General features: G+C 42.7%; 1 protein-coding gene across 2 annotated transcripts in view; it reads left to right on the forward strand.

Annotated features, from left to right (window-relative positions):
* Nucleotides 1–12,446, forward strand: part of PAK1 (p21 (RAC1) activated kinase 1) — a 292,558-nt gene that overhangs the window by 211,744 nt on the left and 68,368 nt on the right. The gene's annotated exons all lie outside the window — the stretch shown is intronic.

Here is a 12,446-nt window from a genome sequence, read left to right on the forward strand (position 1 = left end):
AAAATAAAATGTTTTTTTCACCCTTCGGGGTCCTTCAGGGACCCCCTGACAAAGGCTAGGGGGTCAGGAACTCTCTACCCTGACCCCTTTTCACGTTCTCCACCTTTCTTTTTCACTGTCACACACAAAATGGCGTCTGACACTTCCTGATTTCGACCGATTCGAATGTTGACTGACATCTAACCACCAATCAGAATTACGCTTGCGGACATTTGGTGCGCACGGTGCGTGCATATAGATATTTATGTTTTTTTAAATGCAATTTTCTCAGGAACTACTTAAGAGATTGACACCATATATGCAAAAGGCACATGCCTGACCTGAGGACTACCTCTTTGCCAAATTTCAAGTAATTCTGTTCAGCTGTTCGGGCTGTACCTTCGACTAAAGGTCCTATGGGAAAATGCATGGGGAAAACGCGTTTTGGGACCCCCCTTTTTTCTCAGCCCCCGCTTGACGAATCACCCCGAGACTTTCAGGGTAGGAGCTGAGCGGAGCGCCCCATTAGTTTTGAAAAGTTCACGAAGATAAGTCAACCGGCGCCAAAGTTATTCAAAATAGAATTTTCAGATTTCCTATGGGAACTCGGTCCTAACTATAACTATCTACTGGCGACCGCCAGTAGATAATAAATATATATATATATGGGTATATATTTGGTAATTAATGTGCCTAGACTAATTAAAAATGACTGCCAAATCACACAAAATCAAATGTGACCTCAAGCGTCATGGTAAACCGTGTCTCAAAACAACCCTGCTGAGCCCAAAAACCTCTCACGATTGGTAAGATTACACTGGCTACAAGCATATAACAGTTATTATTCATTATCCACAAATGATGTTCAGAAAACGAAAGAAAAACCCATTTGTAAAATGGTTGTGCTTTACTTAGACTCCTTTTTTTATTTTTTATTTTTAAATCACCAAACTTACCAGTGAAAAAATAGGCCTGTTTCTAGGCAAAATATATCTTCATACCAAACACACCTCAAAGAACGCGTGCAGCTTATATAAATTAGAAGTGTTATAAATCTCACATCTCCTCCGAAGTTAATCACATAAGGCAGAAGTCCTCAGATCCTCCCCCTCTGCATGGGACAACACCGGGTGGCCCACCGCCCTCAACAGCCCCCCCCCACCCCCCACAGACCACGACCAGAACCTCGGCATCATACTAAACTCCTCCCTCACTATGAACCGACAGATCAACGCCGTCGCCTCCACCTGTTTCAACACCCTACGCATCCTTTGCAAGACCTTCAAATGGATCCCCCTGACTCAAGAAAGACCGTCACACACGCACTCATAACCAGAAGACTGGCCCATGGAAACCCCATCTACACCGTAATCAACAAATCCCTGCTCCGCAAGCTCCAGACCATACAGAACACCGCAGCCAGACTCGTCCTCGGCATCCCTCAACATGAACACATCACCCAACACCTGCGACACCTCCACTGGCTTCCCATTGAGAAGAGAGTAACCTTCAAGATATTCACCCATGCCTACATATGCCTCCACAACACCGGACCCAATATCTCAACGAAAGAATCTCCTTCCATGTACCCAAGAGAGACCTCTGATCCGCTGACCTTGCTGGAAACCCACGCATCCGCCGAGCAATAACGGGTGGAAGAGCCTTCTCCTACATCGCGACAAAGACCTGGAACAAGCTCCCTATCAACATCAGACGTGCCCCCACTCTGCACACCTTCAGGAAGAGCCTCAAGACCTGGCTCTTCGACTGACCTTGAGTTGCACCACCCCCTGTGCCTTGAGATCCTCACAAGTGAGTAGCACGCTTCACAATTCCCTGATTGATTGATTGATTGATTGAAGCTAGTTAATAATCCATACATAAAGCAATACTTATCTGTTATAAGAACAGCATTTAATAGAGGACAAACATTTTATGTGGGGACATTTTATGGGTTGCGAGTTCTTATTCTGGATTATTGTATTGAAGTAATGTAGTTCTTTAAAGCTTCTGCAGGAGTGGCATTAAAATATGTCATGCTTAATGGTAGCTTCCAGTCTAGTAATGAAATCATACAATGTTAATGTAATGCGTTTCTTGGGTACTACCTCTCGTCAGTCCCTCGTTGGGTTAGGGTAGGGCAACAGCTAACTGGAAGAGACTCGAAAAGAAGTGGTGGTTCTAGCTGTGTGGTGCCAGAATCAGATTCCATACTGCGTCCATTCTTACATAGCCCTCACCATAGAGCCATTGCAGTCTCTCTCTTTCTCTTCAACCAAATGACCAAGACCACAACAAGGAGGAGATATTGCAGATAGCTCTTGGAAGCACATCATTAAACTTCACTGCTTGTAGATGTAATATATTTTGTATTACTCCCAGCATTTGGTAAACTTTGGTGCAGCACTGTGGCTTGCAAGCCGTGCTCACAGGTCACTGGCGTGCAATCTATAAATACAATTAGTTCTTTCATCTCCTGCACAATAGTTTGTGTGTGTAAATGAAAGAAAGGTTTGTGCAGGGGGCGATGAATAATTATGTTAGTAAAATGTTTCTAGTGGACAGAATAATCACAACCCGCGAGCCGCAGGGCCAGTTGAACGTTGTGGATGATGCAAAATATGATGCTTCAAAAAGCCAACAATCATTATTTTATAAATGTGTGTAGGTTAGCCTGCATCAGAGTGTAATACATTTATTATTTAAAACTTTAAAACAAACGGAACTCCTCAGAGGCCCCTACTACAAGGTTTTAATGGTGAGGCTTGAATTTATCTCCCATTTTTTTCAGTTTTAAATTATTTTGTAAGTTGAACATGTTGAATCAAAGAAGAGCAGCAATAACAGATTGCTAGAATGCTGGAAAAGGGGAAATAATCTGCTTGGTGCTAAAGAGACCTGCCTTGGATGCTGTGATTTTGGCAAACAAGTTGCATGTTCCTCATCAATTGGCAACAGATGAGCAGGTTAACAGAAGCAAAACCACTTGGGTATATTGGCAGGAATTAAATTGGACTGTTTATGCAGAATGATTGTAGTCCGCTGTTCTCAGTCGTACATCTTTTCAGTTTTGTTGTTATCTTTTAACGAACAAGAATGTTATGCAGACGAAAACAGACCAGTTGTCTAACACTTCTCCCTCCCAAATTATTTTTATAATCAAATTTCTATTGGTTTTTGCAACAAGGGTAATGAACAGTACACACAGTACAAGGCATGGTATGTTCACGACAAAGACATCAGACAATAAAAGCATCAAGTAGCAATATGTCAATCGCCACCCAGGCTATAGTATGCCCTCCACGTTCGCCAAATTCTCCTGTGTTTGTGAGGACAGTCACAAACTGTTATCCCCAAACATTTTAGTAATTGCTAGCTAAAGTACAGTGCATAAAAGTCCATAGTATGTAAGTAGGGGGAAGCAGGATAGAAGCATCCATGGATTAGTCTACATTCTGAACGTTGAACTGTATTAGCTCTAAAGAATGGCCCTACTTGCAGCATACTAAAGTGTACGAAACCGGTCAGTGGTTGCTTGTGTTCTGGTTCAGGGAGGACCTGGCTTGGCAGTTCGGACTGGACTGTTCCCATTGGAGCAGGTTCAAGACTGATTTGCATATTGCTGGGTCCAAACTGAGGTGGCATGGTGTGCAAAATGACGATGGACTGGAATGCCGCCCGACTAATTACCAGTGGCTGAGATTAATTCAAGCATTCCATCCATCACTTTTATATACTTTAGTATGTCTGCTTGCAGCATAGGCACGCCTGCTCATGTTCCCACCTGCTCCAAAACTTATAATTCTTCTTATTGAATGCAACACTTACTTAATCACTGATTCTATATAAAATGTCAAACACAATCTAATCATTGTGACACTTCTTGATAACTTCCAAAGCCGCCACCCATTTATTCACAAGACCTTTAAAATGGCAAGGATATTTTTCTGGGGTCCCTGGCATAGACTTGATGAGACTACAAGCCAACTTTATCTCAGCATTTAAGTATGTTTTTCATACAGAGTTCAAAGACTGTGTGTTCTTATTGGATCATTCTTTGACATCTGGTAATAGGTAGATCCTGGACTTTCTCTTCCATTTTGCTGCTATGAGACCTCTTTATTTCTCCTCTGCTTCAGCTGGATAATGAGCTTCAGCCCACTACCTCCGTATGGGCCTGAAAACACTCATCACCTGGCTTTCATCTTGTAGTAGTGGACAATTTTTTTGGTGGGCTTCATTTTTTAACTCAAAAGTGTTCTCTGGCTTTTGCTGGGTAAAGGTCTTATGGTTTCTATGTTCAATTTGGACCATAACATGTGCACCACCCTTCTGCTCTGGTAGCGGTCACTGTCCTGTGGTCCTCATTTTTCTTTATTTTTACTCCTGTTTCATCTTGGTGTCATATCATGTTTTTGTCTATTAAATGTACTCCATGTTGTCCTTGCAATCTGATGAGTGTTCCCTCAAATTCTCACATGAGCATTTAGCCTCAGTAGAGTTTGCTTGCATTCTTTCAGTTTGACATCAGGCCTGTCGTTTAATTTTCTGGAACCCCTCAATTCCGCTAATCTGATTGGGAGGAAGAATGTGGAAAATTATTATTATCTGTGCTTTTGTGTAGATTTTAAGAATTTCAGGTTCCTGCCTCCCTGTTATTCTTCTCAGGAAATCCGGTCATCCTGCTGGGAATCCACAAATGCCTTAGTTTGATAACAAATGCAAATTATGTTCCTTCGTTTTTTTTTCTGTTTTTATTTGCGACTATAATCCAGCAAAAGTCTCCTCTGTAATTCTGTTAATTTCTACTCTACCAAGCCATCAGGGCACTGTTAAGGAAATGTTCTGGTGCTATGATCCGCCTGCTTTTCTTACTAATATTGGAGTTGTGCTAGTCGCCTAATAAGGATAAATGCCAATCTTTTTATTTTTTTTTAAGCTCTTTTTATTTTCGTACAGAGCATCATCCCTTTCACTTAACGTTGACACCAGTATCTGTCACATCTTACAGTTCAAACTTCCATTACATGACGAACTATACTGTATAGGTACGAGAGTGCGTTACATTAGACATAGTATACATTTTGCAGGTCATTCACTGTCCTCCAATAATGAATCAACAGGTATTTCACATATATTACCCCTTCCATTTCCCCCACACCGTTCCCATTTTTTGGGGCACCCTCTATGCAGGTACACCACTCTTTCAGCCACCATTGACATATCCATGTCGTTACTCCAATCTCTTACCATGGGAGTATTGCGTGCACCCCATTGTTTGGCAATATTTCTCTTAGCTATGGTTATACCCAGTGTCGCCCAGGTTTGCATTGCGAGATTAAGATCTGTGGCTTCCCAGATGATGAATGCCAATCTTGTCAGGATCCCCAGTTTTACGAGTCCTCTCATCGTCCAACAAATGATACAACCACAACTTCCAGTATTTACCAAACTCGCAAGTTCCTGCCCCCTTAGAATCGAACTCATGGTTAGCTTAAAACATCCCCCTATTCCGTGGTTTGTGCTGCTCATGTCCCATTGCTACTTGAGTTGGGCAATCCAAGGACGGTTGGCACTTTTCTTGGTCACATCCGATTTTGAGCCAAACGAGAGCCAAGCTGAACATGCTCTGTCCTATTTTACTTGCCTATAACCTGGTCTTTGTATGGAACTCTAACCTAATTATTCTGGTAAATGTTTTAATTTTTTTATTTAAGTTTAAGAATACCAGTGTTAACATATAGAGTATTGGCCTTCCTTACTTTTCAGTTTGTACGATGTAAAATGCACATTTAATCCACGTAGTTTGCTAGCTACAACTATTTTGTAGCTAAAAAAGTTTATTTTCTCTTGCTACTTTTGATAATTACTAAAACGTTTAACACAGTCTGCTTGCCTTATCATCCGATTTGTGTGTTTTATTCAAGTGTTTTATAATGTTCTAAATCACTTCCCTTTGGTCCCATTTGCCGTGCTTGGGTCTTCTGATTAAACGGTCCATACAAAGTGGCATACAGCTGATGTGCCTGGAGTTACTCGTGGTGAAGAGGAGACGTGGTCCTTTTTTAGACAAGTGGAGGTGGTGGTCCCATAGTTGACTGGTTGATAGTTGGAGTCTCCTTGAAAATACTGGTCTACAGGCGTCTTCTGAAGGTCTCTCTTACAAGGCTGAGATTGTTCGGGAGGTGTGAGCCCTGGTGTTTGATGATTTTTCCCTTACATTTCTTGTGGTTGAAGCTGGGCTGGGAATTCAAGTATGTCTTTCCAAGTCTAAGATGGATCGAGGTTGAGGACAAATTCTGTAGATATTTGGGTCCTATATCCGTCTTGGCTTTGACAATGGTTCAAATTATCTTCAATTTACTTCTTTGGTCCACTTGGTGCCAATGACGATCTTTCAAGGTCAGGGTTATATGCTACAGTTTCTACAGGTTGAGGCTTCGTCTTTGCTACTTATTTTCGTGTGCTCTAAATTTTCTATATTTTGAGTGCTCTGGCACAGAGTATGTTACAATAATCAAATGAGAAGTTTTCTGCTGTTGATTTACAGCTGCATTAAACATGGTTCTTTGGTGCAAAACTGTGTAGGGGAGGAGATGTGGTCTGGTGCCTAGATAGCACAGTATGTCCAGGAATCTGGGTCTGAAATGTTTGCTACCGAAAGTGTGATCCTAGTACAAGGCCTTTACATGTCACAGGGTCATATTGTGCTCAAGGACCAATTGTAGGGATCATCTAGATGTGAATTATTTCAATATGCTCTGGACAAGCCCCCTCATGTTTACCCAGTTGTCCTTCTATAATATTATTTGTCATTCCTATAGCGCACATGACTGCCGCAACACATCCTCTACTGCTGCAGCAAGAGCCTAAATGCACAATTTGAATGTTTACAAATTACCTCTTGTAGAAAATACTCCACATCCTTACGTTTATCTTAATGAAGAGTGATACGTATCTTTGCAGCATAACATGGCAATAAAACCTTGTGAAGGAAACCTCCTGTATCTCTCTATATAATTCGACAATTGTTGTTCGTCTTTTCTGATTACATAAACACTTATCCGATTAGGCTATCTGGTATAATCTACTGTTGTAATTGTATTTCATTCAATGCCAGATACCATAACCCCTTTTTAAGGTTGAGCTTACTAGACAACGCATGTGCTGTCTGTTGCCTGGCATGTCTGTTATGACTTACTGTGTACATTGAGGGGCTTGGAGCCTTCCCATTGCTTACCGTTGTTTGACTCTCCTTTCACACTCCTCTTCCTGCTTCTTATTCGTGTCCCAGCTTGTTAATCTTGTGTTTCTCCCTCCCATGGAGCATTGCCTGTTGTCTGTGCTCGATGTCCGGGAACACATTTTTTCTTTTTGTGTAAGCACAAGAGAGTGCATGTGTTTATGAGCTGTTTCCCTCATGTACTTCTCTCCCCCCTCGTTCTGCTGCCTGTCTCGTGTGCTTCTCCTCACCCCCATTGGACTAGGGTGTGTGCTTCTCCATGTTGTATCTGTCCCCTGCTTTCACTTGTGTTGCTTCTGTGTCCCCCGGCCTCCCCATGTTGCTTTCACGTCTTTCGTCCAGCATATTGCTGGGTCCAAACTGGAATGTCATGGTAAGCAAAAAAAAGATGGATTTAGGCACAGATCTCTGTACTGGGGTGAATGTATGACATTGTTCTGCATTATGTCCATCAATAGTTATTTTTGCTTTCACGTCTTTCGCCCATCCCTTGTTGCTTTCATGCTCCTCCTCCCTCCCACTGTTGTTTTCATGCACCGCCCTCCTTGTGTTTTTCTGTGACCCCCGCCATTCCCCGTGTTCCTTTCAACCACCATGTTGCATCGCATCCCTCACCCCTGTAGCTTCTGCACGTTTTGTTTTTGTTGCCGATCCAACTCATCTCGGTGACTAAAATCATTAAAAGAACAAAGTGGCAGTGTCATTTTGTAGATGTACGCATGCGTGGTGCGCGTGCCTACAAAATTACACTGGTTGCTGTGTACATTTTTTTTTTTTCTTTAGCCATGCTGCACAGCATCAGAGATGCTGTACAGTGTGAATAACTACCATTGGCAAAGCCAATATGTCACAGAGATGCGACCTGTTGGCTTTGCCAATGCTTATTTATATAGCTGCTTCCTCTCTTGGCTTGTGACTATGACCTTTCTCCTCGTGGAAAGTGAAATAATGTGTTCTACTGTCCAGTATCATCTGTATTATAATGCTCATCTAGGTCCACATATGAAATATCTGATGATGAGTGCTACACCTTTATTGTTTTTGTTGGGAGATTCACTGAATCTGTGTTCCAAAAACGAAAGAATCTCTTTGCACCCCATGGCTGGACTGGGAACCCCAAGCAGCCCTGGCAGTTTTGTCAGACCAGACCCCAAGGGAGCGGGGAACAGTCCCGAGGTGCGAGTGTGAAGCACTGCTGCTTTTGTTACTAGGGGCTGATAGTGCAGCACAGCTTCAAAACTGGACCACATTAACAAAACCGGCCCCCACCCTCCCGGGGAAATACCCGATGCCCGCTACTGCCAGTCTGGCCCGTGCACCCCATATTTCAATTGCACCGTGCGCAAATCCTACTCGGCGAAAGCTCTTCTGGTACATCTGGTTCTCTTCTTTCAGGTGCCTTCTTACCTAGCAAATAGTTGTCTTGTTCACGCTCGGCTACGCTTTGCTGTTGTCTTTCTGGACTGGACTGTTGATACTCTGGACATGTCTCTGTATTCCTGCACTTTTTTTTTTTTTTACATCTCCTGTTTGATAGTAATCTGCAGATATAGAGCCATTATTAGAGAATTCGATAATCCTAATTCCATAGTCTTGACTTTCTGTAGACTTGATTAATCTCTGTTAAATGTTATCCTGATTGATTCAGTTCATTGATCCCTCTCGCTTTGCACAGCGCTCGAAAATTCCATGCTTTATTTACTCGTGTTATTGCAAACACTTTTCTTGGGCGCTCCGAAAATGTCCCACTTACTGCTTCAAACCCTTTTCTTGATAGTGCTTTGACAATCTGTTGTTGTTTCACTATATACGTCTTCTAATTCTATTATCGCTCTGCCTTTATAGCAAATTGAAACCTATACAAGTGGAGGTTCAGCTATAGAAGACCACAAATAAAACAACCACACCATTCTATGGAAGGCATTGTAGTAAAACTTGAGTTAAAATAGGGCAAAATCTCGTTTTAGGCCTCACTACAGCCAGCTTTATCTTGCTGAAGTCCTGATATTACAGTAGCACAAAGAGAATCCGCCCACTTCAGCCTTTGGCATTCATGGGTTTTCACGGTTTGCCATTGCTCGGATGGGCTGTCCGTCAACACCATGGCACTTTGAGGGTGATGCATTGTTCCACTTGTGGTCCTATTGATGATGGTGCTCAAGTAGTCATTGCTAAAGTCAGAGTCCTTATGTGTTATTTAATGTATTTACATTATGGCATTTTAATTGTTGGTTTTGTGGCTCTTTTGTTTAAGACACCTGACCGGTTTGTTGTTATTGTACACTAAGGCTGTTCACTAATCAACCTTGCAAGTTTATTTGTTATTTCTGGTTTTACAACGCAGCACGGCATTCTGCGTGGCTTTGTTACCAAAATATATACCTACAGAAGGATTTGGCTAGGCCCAGACGAGTAGTACCCTTTTACCTCATGCTGTTGGGTGATTAGTGTATCATTCCACCTCCTGGCTTCTATTGAAATGCAAAAGGGACTATTCTGCATCTAAAAAGTGTACTCAATCATCATGCAGATTGTCAAATTCAATTATTTTTGTTGAGTTAATTTTATAGAGAAACAACCATGTTTTGCTGTGGGCAGGCTTTCATAGCATTTGTGTATGCAACACATGTACGCAGCATTTGTAATTGGCACAATAAAGCCAGACCTGTTGGTTTTCTGGTTACAACTGGTTTGGGGATTTACAGTGTTTTTGTTTACAAAGTAAAGCTCGACACACACTTAAGCTTTCTTACAGCTGCACCGAAAATACTGACCCATTGGCAAAAGTATCTAAAATGCAGTACTTTGCTGTTTATGGTTTTTGCACGCAAACTTCTTCTGGCTCTTTTTTTATAACTCTCTTCTTTGATGATATAGATTACCTCTGCTTAGGCAGTCTGTCCAACAAAGAGGGTCCCTGCTCCCAGCGCCCATATTGTTGTAGCCCAAGAGGTTGCTTTATGACGGTATTGTCTTAGTAGGTCAGCTGGTAGCATCACAGATCAGGTCGCCCAACTATTACCAAACACTTCTTTGGACAAAATAAATGCCTGTTAGCTTTGCCATTGCATGTGTAAGAAAAAGCAAGATTTATTGGCTTTGCTAAAGCTTTTTCACATATTTTATAAATACAGATTGATGGGTAGTAGAAACAAAACAAAATGTTTGCGAACATGTAGGAAGTGAGGGAGTGAGCTGCCTGCTACCCAAAAATGCGTTGTTTTCTGCTATCTTGACACACTAGTCATAGTTGAATTGATCTGCAGAAGCAAACTCAATTATATGTATTGGTCTCTCTCTCTCTTTCTATCTCTCACATACTCACACACACACACTCTTACACACACACTTTTTCAAGCAACAGTAATGCTGTGCTTAACTTTATTATCCTTGATAACCTGAAAAAATAAAATAAGACCCAGCATTGGTTCTTCAACGTGCACATCTAAGGTGGAATGCATATCCAAGACAGTCTCTCCTTTGTCTCTTGAGTTGCCAACAACCGGAACTCTCTGGGACATGTCTTCCCACCCGTGGCCCTGAATTTGACAAAAAGCGCTGTAAACTCCCTGACGAACTCGGTTGCTTAGCTGCCATGCATGCTCAACAAGGCAGTTGGTGACCATCTGCATGGGACATCAGGGACAGGTGTGATCGGGTAAAGGCAAATGCTGTAGGCGTGCTATGTTCTGCCCAGCCCTAACTCCCAGCAGGGTATTGCTATTTTTCTGCCTTCATCATTGCCTTCAGGGCTGCAGTTGTTGGTAATGCACAATTTACACATTTACCCATTTTTTTAATAATTGGTAGATGTTTACCTTTCCCCCAATATATTTCATGGCTTGACTAAATAAGCTTCCTAGAATATTTTGGGGGAAAATTTGAGTTTTCCCCAGCTATCTTAAGACAGTCGTTAAAATAGCAAATTTCCCTTGCCACAAACCCCTCTTCTACCGTGAAACAGAACCCAAGCAAGAAGGTCCAAGCAGTAAAAAAGATTTTTTTCTTGCTATGTTATTCCTCTTTAAGTTATGCGGTGTAAACTTTTGTTTGGAATCTTTGTTAAGAAATATGGTATGTTACAACAAAATGGTCGCACACTGCTGACCTACCTGCGTGTTACCCCAAAGAACTGTGGTCCCTGTAGTTAGCGTCGGCGGATACACCTATGCTCGTGTCGTGAGTGCAAGTGTGAATAGCGTTAGCCATCCCTGGACACGTGTTTCGAGGTAGTTGCCTCTCGTCAGCAGGGAGTAGGAAAGAGTGTAGGGTTGCAATGTAAGCTGCTAAAATCATTATCAGGTCTAGTACCTCTCGTAGCAACGCAGGTGCGTAACCTGAGTCCGTCGACTCCCCGGCTCAGAGAGCCACTAAATAGTTACAACAAAATGGTCGCACACTGCTGACCACAATTCTTCGGGGTAACACGCTAGTGGGTGGAGCAGTGTGCGACCAACTTGGTGATAATTTTTAGTGGCTCTCTGAGCCCCGGAGTCGACGGGCTCATGGTTACGCACCTGCGTTCGCTACGAGAGGTACAGACCTGATATGATTTTAGCAGCCTACACAAGCAACCCTACACTCTTCCTACTCCCTGCTGACGAGCGGCAACTACCGCGAAACACGTGTCCAGGGATGGCTAACGCTACTCTGACTTGCACGCACCACTGAGCATAGGCGTACCCGCCGACGCTGACTACAGGGACCACAATTCTTCGGGGTAACACGCTAGTGGGTGGAGCAGTGTGCGACCAACTTGGTGATAATTTTTAGTGGCTCTCTTAGCCCCGGAGTCGACGGGCTCATGGTTACGCACCTGCGTTCGCTACGAGAGGTACAGACCTGATATGATTTTAGCAGCCTACACAAGCAACCCTACACTCTTCCTACTCCCTGCTGACGAGCGGCAACTACCGCGAAACACGTGTCCAGGGATGGCTAACGCTACTCTGACTTGCACGCACCACTGAGCATAGGCGTACCCGCCGACGCTGACTACAGGGACCACAATTCTTCGGGGTAACACGCTAGTGGGTGGAGCAGTGTGCGACCAACTTGTTGATAATATGGTATGTTCTACAATGAGAATTTGGATAACAACACTTTCTTTGGTAAATAGTCATTCGTTTACACATTACAGGGAAATGGAGAATTGGTTAGTTTTTCATGGGTAATACATATTTTCTACTCTTGTAATTCCAAACATTCCCAAATAGTATATTTT

The sequence above is a fragment of the Triturus cristatus genome, chromosome 8 (assembly GCF_964204655.1).
Source record: "Triturus cristatus chromosome 8, aTriCri1.1, whole genome shotgun sequence".
Classification (NCBI taxonomy): domain Eukaryota; kingdom Metazoa; phylum Chordata; class Amphibia; order Caudata; family Salamandridae; genus Triturus; species Triturus cristatus.